Raw genomic sequence first — 16,716 nt, 5'->3', positions numbered from 1 at the left:
AAGCTTTTCTAAATTCAACCAGAGACCAGCCCAATATCCAGCCAGTTCCAGGATTGGAGGTCAGATAGGTGACTTACACTCACCTTTAGCTATACCCTCCTTGGCCACAGCGGAGGTCAGGCCCAGGTTAACCAATGTGCACTGCCTGCACTTGCACAGAGCCTCTCTCAGAGGGGACCGAACAACTATGGGGAAGAGAGAACTGACCATCACTGCAACCATGTGCAATGCAATGCACCTCCACTCGCTCAAGGTTGGCCCAGTGCCACGAGAGCTCAGGGCAGGCAATGGGAGCGGGTGGAGATGGGAAGCTGGTATTGGGAGGAGCTCCTCTACCCCTGAGACTGGAGCAGAGAGCTGAGCTGGGGCGGGAGGGAGGGGCGGGAAGGGCTGGTGAGTGGCTCAGGACATACTAGGGGCAGTGAGAGAGCAGCTGGGGGTTAGTTGTTGCCAGACTATGGGGTGAGTGGGTCATGCTGGGTCACTGTGGGGTGAGGGGTTGAGGGAACGGTGGATGTTGGGTGCAAGTGGCCAGTGGGGCTGATGTGTTGGGGAATATGATAAGCGAGATGCAAGTCAGGAGTGCTGGGATGCATACGAGGGCTGTGAGGATAAGTAGGGGCTGGTGGTGAGTTGTCGGTGTGTATGGGGGGGTTGGAGGAGCATTTCAGGGTCTGTGTGGGTGGAGTATGTGTTGGGGGGGGAAGAGGTATTTGGGGGCGGGGTCTGTGTGGGGTGAGAGCACTTTGCTGTCCAGTTTATGGAAGGGGGGCAATTTCCATAATGCACCGGAGTCCAGAGTTCTTTAATCTGGGTCTGGCTGAGCATCTCGCCCTATATTCAGGGCCCTGACCTTGAAATGATAAATTCAGAGTCATTAATGGGTTGAACCCAAAACCAGGTGGAAATCAGTTTCACATTGTTTCCCTTTGGGTTCATAGGAACCACACTTTCAGATGAAAACTACAGGATGCAAGTTAAAGGTATGCGAAAATATAACTGTGAAAAGTGACACTACTGGAAATTGGAGTGTTCTTGCATTTCATTCTGAACCTGAAAGTGGGTAATTTCTCTGAAAAAAATTGCTATGTTTCATGATTGCCTCATTTAAAAATAATCACCTTTGCTAGTAAAATGGGGTCTATCATTACTATATTTATACTAATCTACAAATTATACTTGCCATAAATATCATCACAAATAATTACTATTCATGTCAGCCCCATTGTGTCAATCATTTATTGCCCACTATCAGTCCAGAGGAAGGATGGTCATATGGTTAGGGCACTAGCCTAGGACTAAGGAGATGTAGGTTAAATTTCCTACCCCCACCATATACTTCCTATGAGAATTTAGGAAAGTCACTTAGGCCCAGATCCACAGATGCATTTAGGTGTCCAAGTCCCAGTTTTAGTCACCACTGCAATCCACAAAACCCCGTTCAGCTGCAGCCTAATCCTGTAGGCATCTAAATTTCTGCTGCAAAAGTTCCCTAGCTGTCTAAGTTTCTTCCTCTGGGCATGTGCACTGCTGCCTTACTCTAGGCATCTGGATGCCTATCTCCCACCTAAGTCCCAGTGCAACCCATTGATAGGCAGAGAAGCACCTTTTTCATACATAGGGCCCAATCTGGCAGGCACTGTCACAGTTTCAGAGTAAGTGCATATGTGTTCTCCATTGCCAGGTTCCACTCCAGGAGTTCCCAGTCAGATCTCTAGTCCTCAGCCATCACCTTTCTCTAGGTAAGGATTCTTGTACCACTCCCCTCTGGCCAGGGGTTTTAAGGCTACACAGCTCCCTGTCCTACACTGGGATATGCCCAGCAAGTCAGCCTCCCTAAAGACCAGCACGTGTGCATTGCTTTCTCTCTTAGGACTATGAACAGCATATTTCCAGCCGTTACAAATTACCACACAGTTCTTTCTGGGCAAGCAATTTATTCTTAAGGTAAAAGGATTACAGAGAAAAAACACTAAGCATACCAGGAGTCACCCATCAATCTTATTGGGCCTTAGCAGGCCAAAGTTTTTCCAGCCGTTCTGCAAGATTTGCCCTCCCACCTTGGACAGTGAGTCCTGTCCATTTGCTGGATCAGAAAGAAGGCTCTGAGTCAGCCTTTCCTTTCGGTCTCCGGGAAACCCAGTTTGAATCAGTATATGCGAGCCTCCCCAGGCACCTCTCTGGAGGGGTTTACAACTTAAGTGATTCACCTTAATAACCCCTCACTGTTTTTGGTTCCTGAAGAAGTTCTGATAACCCTCCCCCTGGAGTTGCATATAATCCCAGGCCCACAGTGATGCGTACACCTAATATCATATAGCCCCAAAGATATGGCATGGGATTGCACTGTCAGAGGCATGCTCAGAGCCTGCCTACTGGATTTTGACCTATTCAAAATCTGGCCAGAGGAGGAGAAGGTGGTGAGGCTCACCTTATAATGTTTAGCCCAACAACTGGAGCACTCACCTGGGATGTGGAAGACCCAAGTTTAATTCCCCAACTCTGCCTGAGAGGGAGACAGGATTTGAACACAGGTCTCCCACCCTTCAAGAGGTGCACCAGCTTGATGACAATCACGGAGGCCACAGGTTTGAGCCTGGCTTGATCTCATACTAAAAGGCTGCCTCCAGTTCAGCCAGCTGTGACAAAAAAGGGTACCTGATCCACAGGGTTAGGGAAGTCAAAGATGGTTGGACGTAATGCCAGCACACCGTTCGTTTGGGTACTGTTGGCTTAAATGACAACAGCCTGATGAGTCATCTATGGCTCAGGGAAGACTTTTACTTCGTTGACTCCCCCCTCCCATGAGAGCGGTACAACCATGATTTGACTTACGCCTCTTTATTCCATATGGAACATAGGGTCTTCACCGCTGCCTTCCATCTTTGGCAGTCTCTCACTGCAGTCTCAGCCTCAAGATTCTAATGTGGGCCTCCCCCCAATCTCTCCTGTTGAAGCTGTTCCAGTTTGGCTAAACAATTAAAGACTCATATGAGCAGGGGGACTGGACTCTGGATCTCCCACATGGATGTCCTAACCCCGCAAGTGAAAGATTCATTCTGATTCTCTCATTGGCCCAGTAACTCGAAGTGAAACAGCTTCAACACGGAAAATTAAGGGAGCCCCACATTAGACTATCCCAGAGCTCAGTGATTGGAACATGAGAGATCCCTGCTCAAATCCTTCCCTGTCCCTCATGCAGAGGAGGAAATTGCACCTGGGTCTCCCACATTCCAGAGGAGTTCTCTAACCACTGTGCTAATAGGTGCGATTAAAAAGATTGGGACTTTTCAGCCTGGAAACAAGACAGCTAAGGAGGGGATATGATAGGTCTATGAAATCTTGACTGGTGGGGATAAAGTGAATAAGGAAGTGTTATTTACTTCTTCACACAACACAAGAACTAGGAGTCACCCAATTACATTAATAGGCAGCAGATTTAAAACATACAAAAGGAAGTACTTTTTCACACAATGCACAGTCAACCTGTGGAACTCTTTGCCAGAGGATGTTGTGAAGGCCAAGACTATAACAGGGTTCAAAAAAAGAACTAGATAAGTTAATGGAGGATGGGTTCATCAGTGACTATTAGCCAGGATGGGCAAGGTTGCAACACCATGCTCTGAATGTCCCTAAATCTCTGTTTGCCAAAAACTGGGAGTGGATGAAAGGGGATCAGAGTAACAGCCGTGTTAGTCTGTATCCGCAAAAAGAAGAACAGGAGTACTTGTGGCACCTTAGAGACTAACAAATTTATTAGAGCATAAGCTTTCGTGGACTACAGCCCACTTCTTCGGATGCATATAGAATGGAACATATATTGAGGTTGATGGATTTCCATTCCATACGGCTAAATGCAGTGCCTTGCATAATGACAGGTTTCAGAGTAACAGCCGTGTTAGTCTGTATCCACAAAAAGAAGAACAGGAGTACTTGTGGCACCTTAGAGACTAACAAATTTATTAGAGCATAAGCTTTCGTGGACTACAGCCCACTTCTTCGGATGCATATAGAATGGAACATATATTGAGGTTGATGGATTTCCATTCCATACGGCTAAATGCAGTGCCTTGCATAATGACAGGTTTCAGAGTAACAGCCGTGTTAGTCTGTATCCGCAAAAAGAAGAACAGGAGTACTTGTGGCACCTTAGAGACTAACAAATTTATTAGAGCATACGGCTGTTACTCTGAAACCTGTCATTATGCAAGGCACTGCATTTAGCCGTATGGAATGGAAATCCATCAACCTCAATATATGTTCCATTCTATATGCATCCGAAGAAGTGGGCTGTAGTCCACGAAAGCTTATGCTCTAATAAATTTGTTAGTCTCTAAGGTGCCACAAGTACTCCTGTTCTTCTTTTTGTGGATACAGACTAACACGGCTGTTACTCTGAAACCTGTCATTATGCAAGGCACTGCATTTAGCCGTATGGAATGGAAATCCATCAACCTCAATATATGTTCCATTCTATATGCATCCGAAGAAGTGGGCTGTAGTCCACGAAAGCTTATGCTCTAATAAATTTGTTAGTCTCTAAGGTGCCACAAGTACTCCTGTTCTTCTTTTTTGAAAGGGGATGGTCACTCAATGATTGCCCTGGTCTATTCATTCTTTTTGAAGCACCTGGTGTTGGCCACTGTCAGAAGACAGGATACTGTTATACATGGACCATTGGTCTGACCCTGTATGGACCCTCTTATGTTCTTATGAGCTCCTCCTCTTCCATTTTGCATGGAGTGAGGTGGGAAGCTACCTCATTCTTGCAAGAAATGACTTAGGTGCCTAAGCCACCTGACTCCATGGGAGCTGTGGATTGCTAGCAGAGATAGGTGCCTCCCTGCAGCTTGGATTTAGGCACCCATCTCCATAAGAGGGCATCCCTCTCAATCACACACACACACACACAAACAAACAATATGTAAATTGGAATTGAGATACAGAGGGATTGTACACTTTAAGGAAAATTATACAGGAAGTCTTTCTGGGAGCTAAGGATGGAATCCACAACCCAGTCCATTGCTTTAACTATAAAACCAATCTTTGTCTCATACTGCGATACTAGAGATTTATATTGGTCCCAGGTATAGAGAGCTAAATCCATCCTTGATGTAAGCAAGTATAACTCCATTGATCTTAGTATTGAATTTGAGCCACAGTTTTATTCAAAACACTTTCCTCCTCTCCGTTTTCAAAATAAAAATCAACATCTTTTAAATGCAAAAAATGAACACTTCAAAACCCATATTCCAGACTACTAAACGAAATTTTTCATATCAGCTTCTTGAATGTTATAGAACTGACTTAGGGTTTCCAGATATTCCCCCCAGTCTTGCCCTTCTGTAGATTCTTCGGTTTTCCCATATGTTCTCGTTTTCATGTGTGAAATGTACCAAACTTGGTATGTCACTATTTTCTGGCTTTTCAACAGCACAGCTGAAACTCAGCCAGACAGTACTCTTGAGTTATTTCTTTCCATGAAAAAATAAATCAGTCCCTTACTGACTCTTGAACTCACAAGTTATGCAGTGTGCTGAATTTCAAGAGCAGTCAAATAGCTAGAATACCAGCAAGGCTTGCTTTGAAGATTCATGGTGCCGGTGTACTAACTACCCCACTCCATTAAAGCGGTAATCATATAGGATCAGAGTTGTACAGGAAAAGAAGGAGCTCATTTTGGTGACACATTATGATCCACTTAATAGAGCACAAGATCAGAAGTTAGAAGACAGGGTAGTTTTTTTTTTTTTTCCTGTCACTGCTGTAGACTCGCTGTGGGACATTCGGCTAGTCATTTCAACACGTCATTCAGCATGTCCCATTTCTTCACCTGTGAAATAGGCTTAATGATACATAGTCTCATTTCAAAAACACTTTGAATGAAAAGGGATAAAATATACTAAGTGTGATTAATTCTTAAAAGAAAACCATTTATTTAAAAAATGTGGCTTGGATTTTTAAGCAAAGGTGAATGTAGGTAATGTTTTTATTTGTTCTTTAAGCTTATTTTTTTCTTTCTTTTCTAAGTATACCTGAATACAAGGGAATGTTCCCTGTCATCTTATCTATCTATTGTGTGAAGCATGCCTGTGTGAACAGAGCCTGTAAAGCTGGAAATAAAACTAGAACCATACAATTCATTCAATGCCCCTTAATCCTCGCCTGCAGCATCCCTGCCATTTCAGAACAGTCCTGGCTTCTCCAAAGCAGAAACTGTCCATTGTGCTGAATTATGTCACACTGTGTGTGTTGTTTTGTGTGCCATGAAGAGATCTGTAAAGAATGACACTGAGATCACCTAAATCATCCCTGTCATTATCACTGGATTTAAGTATTTTGCTAATAATAGAAGCAATTAGAAGCAAAGTGCTTTCACCAGCTTGCCAAAAACAAGTAGCTCTTTATTTTTGTTAGTATGTTGGACGATACAGCTTTCACAGTTAATTTGCTACCAATTTCACAATAAAAGAATTCTTAGCTTGGTTAAATTTAACCTAATTAAGATTTATTCAAGAAAAATTAAAAATTGGCATATGACATATGTTATTCGCTATTTAGTATGCACAATAGTTATGTTCTTGAAGAGTTTACTCATGTTGTAATCTTACGATATTCCAGAAAACAGAAAGTAAACATCTAGGAGAGTTTTAAGTACACTGTGTGTGTTCATTTTACATATATGAGTATCCATAATTAGATTTTCTAGGTAGTAGTAGGCATCCTTCAGTCTCGAGAGACCATGGGTATGTGCTCCTGAGAGGAAAAGAATTTACTCAATTGGTTTTATGGCAGCTGCGAATGGGGCTGAAGAGACCCACTCGAGAGAGACAATCTCTGCCGCATCTGTCACATTTAAAGGTGATGTTCTGACTGTTTAAGCTCTACCTTCTGTGAGCTCTTTTCTCCTGTGCTAAGCAGGACGGCTTCCTCTCATAACTCTGGAGACCTCTGTTAAGCTCTTGTTTCCAAAGGCTGCGGTCTTGAGTCTGATCTTCCCATTTGTCCTCATCCAGTTCCATTTCTTTGAGGTCTCGCCAGCACACAACCTTGAAACGCAATTTTGAGCATCCTCTGGGTCTTTTTCCAGATACCAATTCACTGTAGAGTATGTCCTTTGGGATGCACCCATATTCATTCGGCACACATGCCCAAGCCAGCGGAGGCATCTCTGCTGGAGGAGTGTTCGCACGCTGGATATTGCTGGCTCATTTCAGCACCTCAGTGTTGGTGACTCTGTCCCTCCAGGAGATTCCAAAGATTCAACAAAGTATAAGGTCTATGTCTTGCCCCCATACAAAAGTGTGCTGATAACACCTGCACGATACACAGAGATCTTTGTGTGTTTGTTGTTTTGCCAGACCCTCTTGTTCAGTCTAGACATTGTCGTGGTGGCTTTTCCAGTGCGGATGTTGAGTTCTGTTTCAAGTGAGAGATTGACTGTGATAGTGGTCCCCGGGTATGCGAACTTGTTCGCCACTTCAAGTTCATAGTTGTTGATCTTGATGGGGGTGCTTCCTCAACATCTTGGCCCATTATGTTAGTCTTTTCTAGTGTGGCAGGGCGACGACTCATTGGTGCGGCACCTCCTGCTGGTTGTCCAAGGAATTAGCTCTTTTCCAGCTCCGGAGTGCCCTCGCCGGCTGATGTCTCGCTTGCTGCTGGCCCCGTGTCCGTCCCGGACCCCGGTGCCCCTCTATGTCAGGGTTCTGCCTGGGTTTCCCCACCCAGGGGAACCCTCAAACCCCTATCCCCACCTTGCCTCAGTGGCTACTGCCAGTCATCATCTAGCCCCCGCTCCCTGGGTCAGACTGCAGTCTATAAACCACTCATCATCAGCAAGGTGGGTTGGATGAACTGCTTCTGCCTATATCTGGGCTGCCCCCTGCAGCCCCAGTACCTTTGTGGGCCCTTAACTCGGCCTGCAGCCTGGGCTTTGCTAGGCTGGAGCTCCCCAGCTCCCTCTGCCCTTCCCCAGCACTGGTCCACCCTAGATACCCTTCTCAGCTTCCCAGGCAGCCAGGTCCTTCTCTCTCTAGTAAGCTAGAGAGAGTGTGTCTCTCCAGCTCCTGTCCCACTGCCCTCTTATAAGGGCCAGCTGGGCCCTTTTGAGCTGGCCACAGCTGCGGCTGCTTCCTTAATCAGCCCAAATTTTCCAGTTGCAGCCCTCTCCAGGGCTGCTTTTAACCCCTGTTTACTGGGGTGGGGTAGCCATCCCACCACTATTTAGGCTTATAGTAAGCCCAAAGCCTTGGCAGGCTTTGGTAAAACTGTCCATTAGGCTTTGAAGATGAGCTTCTGTGTGGGTTGTCACTGCTGCATCATAAGCAAAGAGAAGGTGTTGGAGAAGGGCCTCCCAAGTCTTAGTTTTAGATCTGAGTCTTGCAAGATTGAACAATTTTCCATCAGGCCTTGCGTGCAAGCAGATTCCCTCAGTTGAGGAACCAAAAGTTTGTTTCAATAGCAGGGAGAAGAAGACCCCAACCAGAGTTGGGGCAAGTACACAACCTTGCTTAACTCCACTACAAATCTGGAAAGTCTCAGACACTGAGCTGTCGTATTGGACTGTGCCGTGCATGTTTTCATGGAATGACCGAGCTTGAGGGGACATCCAATCTTTTCTAGAAGTGTGAATAGTCCACTTCTACTGACAAAGTCAAAAGCTTTTGTGAGATCGATGAAGGCTATGTAGAGGGGCTTTTTTTGTTCTCTGTATTTCTCTTGTACTTGTCTTAGTGAGACGATCATGTCTATAGTAGACCTTTCAACTCTGAAGCCGCACTGTGATTCAGGACAGATTCTGTCTGCCAGGGTCTGAAGTCTGTTCAGGACAACTCGGGCAAAAGCTTTTCCCATAATACTAAGAAGGGAAATGCTAAGACAGTTGTTAGTCGCTTCTGCCACCCTTGTTTTTATAGAGAGTGATGATGTTGGCATCTCTCATTTCTTGTGGTACTTCACCTTCTTTCAGGCACAGGCAGAGCAACTCATGAAGATGTTGAACTTTTAATTCACATGCCTAATGTAGTTATGTGAGGACCAATACCTATGGAGGAGAAAAAAATCTAGAGCATCGTAGCAGAGCGACATCTCTGCTATAGTTAAGGTTAAGGTCAGCTTTCTGTTTAAAGCTTGACTGTTCTAAGTGCTCTGAAATCCATATGGTTTTTCAAATTTTGTTGAAATTTGGTATATCTCGTGGGGATATGGGGTACCGTAAGTGATCCAAATTTGCGGCCATTTAATTCATGAGATACACCCCACACGGAAAAGACAGCTTTTCTTAAAGTTGACACATTTTTTGCTGACAGAGATCAAACCAGGGCTCAGATCATTGTATCAGGGTTACCCCAACAGAGTGCGTGGTACTCACCAGCCTTTGAGGGAAATCCAATTCAAATGTTGTTTCAAAAAGAGTTTGCTTCTCCAGCTAGGCAAGCTAAGACTCACATGCCTTGTCTCCCACCTACTGGATTACAGTGAGCATGTGCAGAGAGAGGCTAACGCTCTGAAAACTACCTCTGCGTCACAGGACCTGGGTGTCTCCAAGCATGTGTTACAGTCATTGAGCACTACCCCGAGCACTCTGAGTTCAGCTGGATTTGAAGTTTTTTTTTTTTTAAAAAGTAGGTGTATTGTTCCAATCTGCCTCTGTCAAAGAGGGGGATTCTTATTCTGCAGAAATGTAATCTGAGGACAGCAGAATAGTGAGAAGGTGCTGCAACTGGTTTTTGTGGAGAAAAATCTACACGAGCAAATGCTCACTGCGGGGAGTGTGATTAGGAGGTGGAAGACTAGTTGGGAATAGAGAAGAGGGGTTGGGGGATGAGGACTAAGGAGAGTGTGAGGAGAGGCCTCGGACATTGGGAAAGGCGACATGGATGTCAGTGATGGGGGAATGGGGAAGAATAGGGGCAGAGGCACCTGTCAGCCCCAAATTCCCCTCCCATGTGTGTATCATGATCTGGGACCCCTCAGCCCCTCACTTAGGCAAGCTCCCTCCAGAACCTGGCTCACAGATCTTAGGTTAGAGACCCTCCCCCCCCACACACACACATCTCCTTGTCCCTCATGTGAGCTGGAATCTGGGCATACCTGCCCCCCGGTGGTATGTGAGCCCTGCACCTATGTGTATGTGCCAGAATGTGAGAAGCCCCTGCATTTTCTAGGTAGTGGCTGAATTTTGGGAATAAGGGATTTTTGACAGTGTCATTGAATGCAATCAAGTGCTCTTTCCAAGCATTTGTGCACTATATTGCACTGTTCCTGTTCAGTATTTTGGCTATCAACCTTCCCTGAATCTCTTTCTAGAATGAAACTGGCAAAGTACCAAGTTGGCATTTGAAATTCATAGATTACAATTACTATAATGTAAGAGCTGTATCAAAACATATTTTGGTGGAGAGGGACAGATTACAACTCTGTTTAAAGAAATATTTATTTAAATTTAATTTTGGCAATTATTAATTTTAAGTGGAAAATCTACTCCTTTACTGTAGATTTATCATTTGAGGAAAAGCGGCCTATATAAAGATCTTTAGATATTTACCAAGGAGGAGCAGATGGAACTCAATATTTAGCCTTCAGATTTACTGTATGAACTAGCACAGATTCAAAAATGTGGGGAAATGCTTGAAGTTACTTGGGGGAAGAAGGAGTTTATAGTTAAAAATCATTTAGTGGATCGATTACATTAATTCAATCACTCAACACTAGCAGGCATGCGGGAGAGACAGAGCTGAGCAGGCAGGGCCAGCTCTAACGGCAGTGCTTCCCCGTCGTAACACCCCCGCCCCCCAGCGCCACGCCGGGCCGCCGAACCCGCCCCCGAGCACCGCGCCGCCGAACCCCCCCCACAGCACCATGCCGTGCCGCCGAACCCCCCAAGCGCCATGCCTCCCAACCCCCCCCAGCGCTGGGGTGCGCCGGGCCGTGCCGCCCAACACCCCTTCCCCGAGCGCCACGCTGCCGAAATCCCCCCCGAAGCGCCGCGCCGCCGACCCCCCCTTTGCTCCCCCAGCACTGGGCCGGGCCGCCAAAACCCCCGAGCGCCATGCCAGGCCGCCTAACCCCCTCCCCAGCGCCACGCCACCGAAACACCCCCGCGCTGCCCGCCTGAAACAAAAACAAACGAACAAAAACACCTCGAGTGCTGCCTCGCCGAACAAAAAAAAACAAAAACACGGCGAGCAGCCCCCGCCACCCCAAAGTTGGCCGCCCCTTGTAAGCCACCGCCACAAGCACGTGCTTGGTCGGCTGGTGCCTGGAGCCAGCCCTGTGAGCAGGGGTAACAGAAAAAAAAAATGGTGAGGTTGTAAAAGCCTTGAGATGCGGAAGAGATGCACATGGAGGCTGAACCAGCAGCTGAACTGAGGCTAGGAAAGTTTAGGGAAACTGAAGTGAGAGTAAAGCCTGGAAAACACCAAGATGTGTGGAGTTTGGGACAAATTTTAAAGAGGAGGCTTACATATGGCTCAGCCTTTGGTTTCAACATCACTTAGGGCTGGATCCAAAGCCCCTCAAAGTTGATGGAAAGACTCCTATTAGCTTCACTTACTTTTGGATCAGCCCCTCAGCAGAGGGAACAAAGGTCACTTTATACCAAGTGAGCAAGTAAACATGATAGATTTTGCAATCCTTGTAGGAGGAGAGGACTTTTAAAAACTGACTTGAAATAGGAGCAGTCAGGCCAACGCTTAGTGCTATGGTAATTCCCAAGCCAAATCATTACGTCATCAGCAAATGTAACCACAATTACACACCAAAGAAACATCAGACGTATGACAGGTATGAAGCAGCCATGCTCAGTACAGAGACTTTCCAGTGGGTTAAAAACTAGGAGCAGGAAGCATCACCACTTGAAGAGGGTCATATCCTCAGTTGTAGGGTTACCAGATAGCAACTGTGAAAAAATGAGGGGGGAGGAAGAATAGGCACCTATATGAGAAAAAGTCCCCAAAAAAGGGACTGTCCCTTTAAAAATGGGACATCTGGTTACCCTACTCAGTTGTGACAGAAGCAACTCCACAGACCACATGGAAATTGGTGATCCATATACCACTGAGTTTGAGAAACACTGCATTAGACTCTCTGGTTAAGTGTTTTTCACTGATCAGCTAACATATATACCCTAGTATTTCTATTACCTTCCTTGCTGTCTTCTATACTAGTTCAACATTTTACACATCAATGGGGCTATATAGATATAACTGTGAAGAACTGGTCACACTGCTTTTGGCTGAAGGAAGCTTGAATTCAGTTGCAGCTGATATCTAAACAGCTGATTAGCTTAACCTCACCAAAGGTTTGATTTTATTGTCACTTGTCAGTATGATGTCTGTCAATCTAATTTTCAGGCTGAATTTATACAACAGATTTTAGATACAGGTCATTATATAAAGTAAATGCCTCTACATTACATAGACAATCCCCTTATATAAAATGGAACAATCTGATCTTGAAACACAGCTGCTGCTGTCTCAAAAGAATAGAAGAAACATAGAGGCACAGCAGAAGTTAACAGTCTCATCAGCTGAAACTGAGTTGTAGCCACATATACTGGCTTACCCATTCCAGCATCCATTTTTTAATATTATTGACGGTGTATTATTAACTTTTGTGGCCAGTCCTGCTCTATCTGATGCAAGTAGCAGTATTGCCATTGACTTCAATGGGAAGCATAGTTGGTCCTGTTATCTGTAAACAATTTTGTCTTATGGCTCTTGTGGTTCTGCTTAGCAAATCAGGAGTTTCATGTAAGGATATTTTTATTTATGGTCACTTTCAAAGGTTTATTATTTTTAATGATGAACCATAATATGTTCTTCACACATGCTAAACTGGATTAGACAGCTAGCTTTCCAGGGATCCTTTGATGTCTAGTGCATACTAAAAAGACACCTGCGCTCCAAGCGCCGAACTGTAGGAATTTATTATGCACATCTAGCTTTACCATTTATATTCATTAGTTCCCACAAACAGCTTTGCAAGCACTGTGTTGCATTGGTGCAGAGCTCAAATATTGGTCTGAGCAGACTGCACTGAAAAAAACCTGAATACCACCATCTGTATTTTAACTTAATTGTTTACAGCTCAAAGGTACTGAAACAACACACATTTGGTAGCTTTTCAGGCTAATTGATAAATTATGCAGATGAACTTTTCAGTTGCAAAACTGAGAATCAGAGATTGAGTAATGTTATGAACTGCTTTTAAAAACATCCATTTTCTATGGTTGTTTCATCTTCTGGCTTAGGGGGTGTAAGAGGTTCTGGACTCATCCCTGCAGCACCTCCTGCTGGTCATCCAGGGAATTAGCTCACCAGCCTCTGGAGCGCCCTTTGCAGGCCGGTGATCCGCCTTGTCCTCTTCTCTGGACCCCAGTGCCCCTTGCTCTGGGTGCTGCCCCTTGGCAGTACCCCACACTAGGTCTCCCCTCCCAGGGGAACCCCACCCACTATCCCCACCTTGCCTCAGCACTAGGCCACTGCCAGTCCCCAACTAGCCCCCGCTCCCTGGGGCAGACTGCAGTATAGGCCACTCATCACTGACAAGGGGGGTTTGGACCTGCTGCCTTGGCCTAGCCCTGGGCTGCCCTCTGCAACCCCCAGTACCCCTTGGCCTCTTATGAGGCCACAGCCTGGGGCTATCAAGGCTGGAGCTCCCCAGCCTTTTCCTAGCCCTGCTCCACTACAGGTACCCTGTCTAGCTCCCTGCAGCCAGGCCCTTCTCTCTCTGAAGGCAGAGAGAGACTCTGAGCTCCTGGCTCCCAGCCTCTTTATACAGGCCAGCTGTGGCCTGATTGGGGCGTGACCCAGTTGTGGCTACTTCCCCAATCAGCCCAGTAGCTTTTCCCTTTGCCCCAGCCCTCTGCCAGGGCTGTTTTAAACCCTTCCAGGCAGGAGTGGGGTAACCACCCTGCTACAGGGGGACATTGATGAAAGTAGTTTGGAGCATATTACCCAAGAAATTGCACAATGAACTAGGGGTTTGATTCTCCTTTTACACAAACTCTCTTTACACAACTCTGGCAGGGTAAAGGGGCATTAAAGTATGTGTAAAATACACATACATCTGTATAGACTATTAGTGAGACCATTACTGGAATAATGGATCCTGTCCTGGTTTCCATACTGCAAATCAATTGTTGAAAAATCAGAAAGGATTGAAAAAAAAAAACTACAGGGATGATTCGAGGTCTGGAAAACATGCTTTATAATAAGAAGCATAAGATGCTTAATCTTTTTTAGTTGATCCAAGAGGAGATTAAGAGTAGGGCTGGTCAGAACGTTTTCAACCCCATACGTTTTTTCATCACAGTTGAAATGTTTTGCAAAGATATATCAGTTTCAACAAAGTTTTCATTGGGAATGGCTCTCTAGTCGCATCTAACTAGCGAGAGAGGAAGATAAATTGTAAAGCTCAGGTTTTTCATCAAAAACCCAACCCTAGCCATTGCTTCAGCCCTGGGGCCGCTGATCTGGCGGCTCCAGGGCTGACAGCTGCTCCAGCCCTGCTGCTGTGGAAGAAGTCTCGGAGGTCCTGGAAAGTCACAGAATCCGTGACCTGCATGACAGAATCGTATCCTTAATTATGGTCTAGAAGTACTTATATGGGGAAGAGATTTCTGATGGTAGATGGCTCTTTAATCAAGCAGAATAAGGTATAATGACATTCAATGGCTGGAAGATGAAGGTGGACAAATTAACATTAGAAATAAAGCACATTCTTTTATCAGTGAGGAAGTTAACCAATGGAATTAGTTGACCACTTGGGTTAACCAATCCCTTACCTAGGGATGTGGCAGATTCTCCATCACTTGAACTCTTTAAATCAAGGCTGGATATCTTTCCAAAATATATACTACCAACAGTTGTTGGCTTGATGCAGGATCCATGTGGTGAAATTCTGTGGCTTGTGTTATGAAGGGGGCACTTAGATTGGATAATCATCATGGTCCCTTCTAGCCTTAAAATCTATTTATCTTAACTTATGTGAGAATCAGGCCCTAGTTGTTCAGCATCTAAAGCAGGGGTCGGCAACCTTTCAGAAGTGGTGTGCCGAGTCTTCCTTTATTCACTCTGATTTAAGGTTTCGCGTGCCAGTAATACATTTTAACGTTTTTAAAAGGTCTCTTTCTATAAGTCTATAATATATAACTAAACTATTGTTGTATGTAAAGTAAATAAGGTTTTTTAAAATGTTTAAGAAGCTTCATTTAAAATTAAATTAAAATGCAGAGCCCCCGGCTCTGAGTGAGTGCCACTGAAAATCAGCTTGCGTGCTGCCTTTGGCACGCGTGCCATAGGTTGCCTACCCCGATCTAAAGAGTTACTTGTGTGGTCCTGGTGGCTGTTATTGATGCGCATACAATATCCTCTAACCTGTTTTCACCCCTATCCCCCATACTTCATAAGTCTCTTGTCTTCTTAGGGCCAAACTCTGAAACTCTTACTCATGTTTCATAGCTCCTTATTCCACAAATATTCCCACTGAAGTAAATATTGTAAGGATGGCAGAATCTGGTAGTGTTATTTCCACTAAAGGGATGAATCCTACAGTGTTTTAAATTTCCTGCATGAACCACTTTTGTGCCCTTTTTTGGAGGTCTCTGTCACAAATTGTGTCCGACATTCGGGCCCAGCTGGTTTACAGGTATGCTAGCAAGAAGACTTTCCCATGAGAAGAGGGAAGCTTGATTACTTAGTTGTGATATTAAATATAAGGGACTTCAATGAAGTCTTATTTACAGCAATGTATATGGGAATTCTGTGTGAAAGATACATAGGATGTTCCTGGTAAAATTCTTCTGGGAAAAAAACCCCTTGTTTCTAGCTAGTGATACCCCAGAATTCTGGGATATGGCAGTGACATGTCTGGCCGCAAGATTAGAGAGGAATCCCATCAACTCACCACACCGTACATAGGCTGGCAGCATCTGAGTATTATCAGTTTTCCTATAATATGTTTACTCCTCCAAGAGTGAAAACAAATACCAAATTATAGCATTGCTATGAGATATTCAGGTGCCTCACGTGCCTACAATTAAACAAATTCTCACTCTGTACACAAACAGCTACGATGCATTGTTAACAAGGGGATGGTGGTGTGAAAGTCTCCTCCAAATTACTCTTTCTAGCTGTTTAGATATTCATTGTATCGATGATGTTAACAGTATTGACTGCGCCTATATAAGCTAGATTCACGCATGCTGGCAAAGGGAGATGTAAATGAACCTTCAACTCTGCCAACCTAGCTCCAGAACACGAACGTGTATTTACACTACCACAGGGACAGCAGTTCTGCAGCTGCCACCTACCCTCAACGTTTCTATCAGGTGGAGGCAGTTTCATGAGACCTCCAGAGGAGGAGGTACCAAATCAGTATATCAACCAATCACGCTGGCCACACCCTTTCCCCAGACAGCATCACTCACATTGTGATCAGTGCTAGCCCTTTTCTATAGAGGTGAGATTGCAGTTACTTTTCATTGCCGCAACCTCCCTTCCTCCCAGCATATTTTCTACAGCTGGGACCCCTACAGGGGTCAACACTGACTTCCATTGGCTAGGCTGAATCTAGCCCTATAAATGTTCTCAAAGATAATGCAGCATGATGATTAACATCACACCCTTTTGTGCCACCCACTATTTTAATAATCCCAGGTATTTGCAGGGGAGCCATTTAAAAATGATCTATTTAGTCCTATGTTGCTAA

The sequence above is a fragment of the Malaclemys terrapin genome, chromosome 6, assembly GCF_027887155.1.
Source record: "Malaclemys terrapin pileata isolate rMalTer1 chromosome 6, rMalTer1.hap1, whole genome shotgun sequence".
In the NCBI taxonomy this organism is placed as follows: Eukaryota; Metazoa; Chordata; order Testudines; family Emydidae; genus Malaclemys; species Malaclemys terrapin.
Note: the sequence above shows the minus strand (reverse complement) of the source record.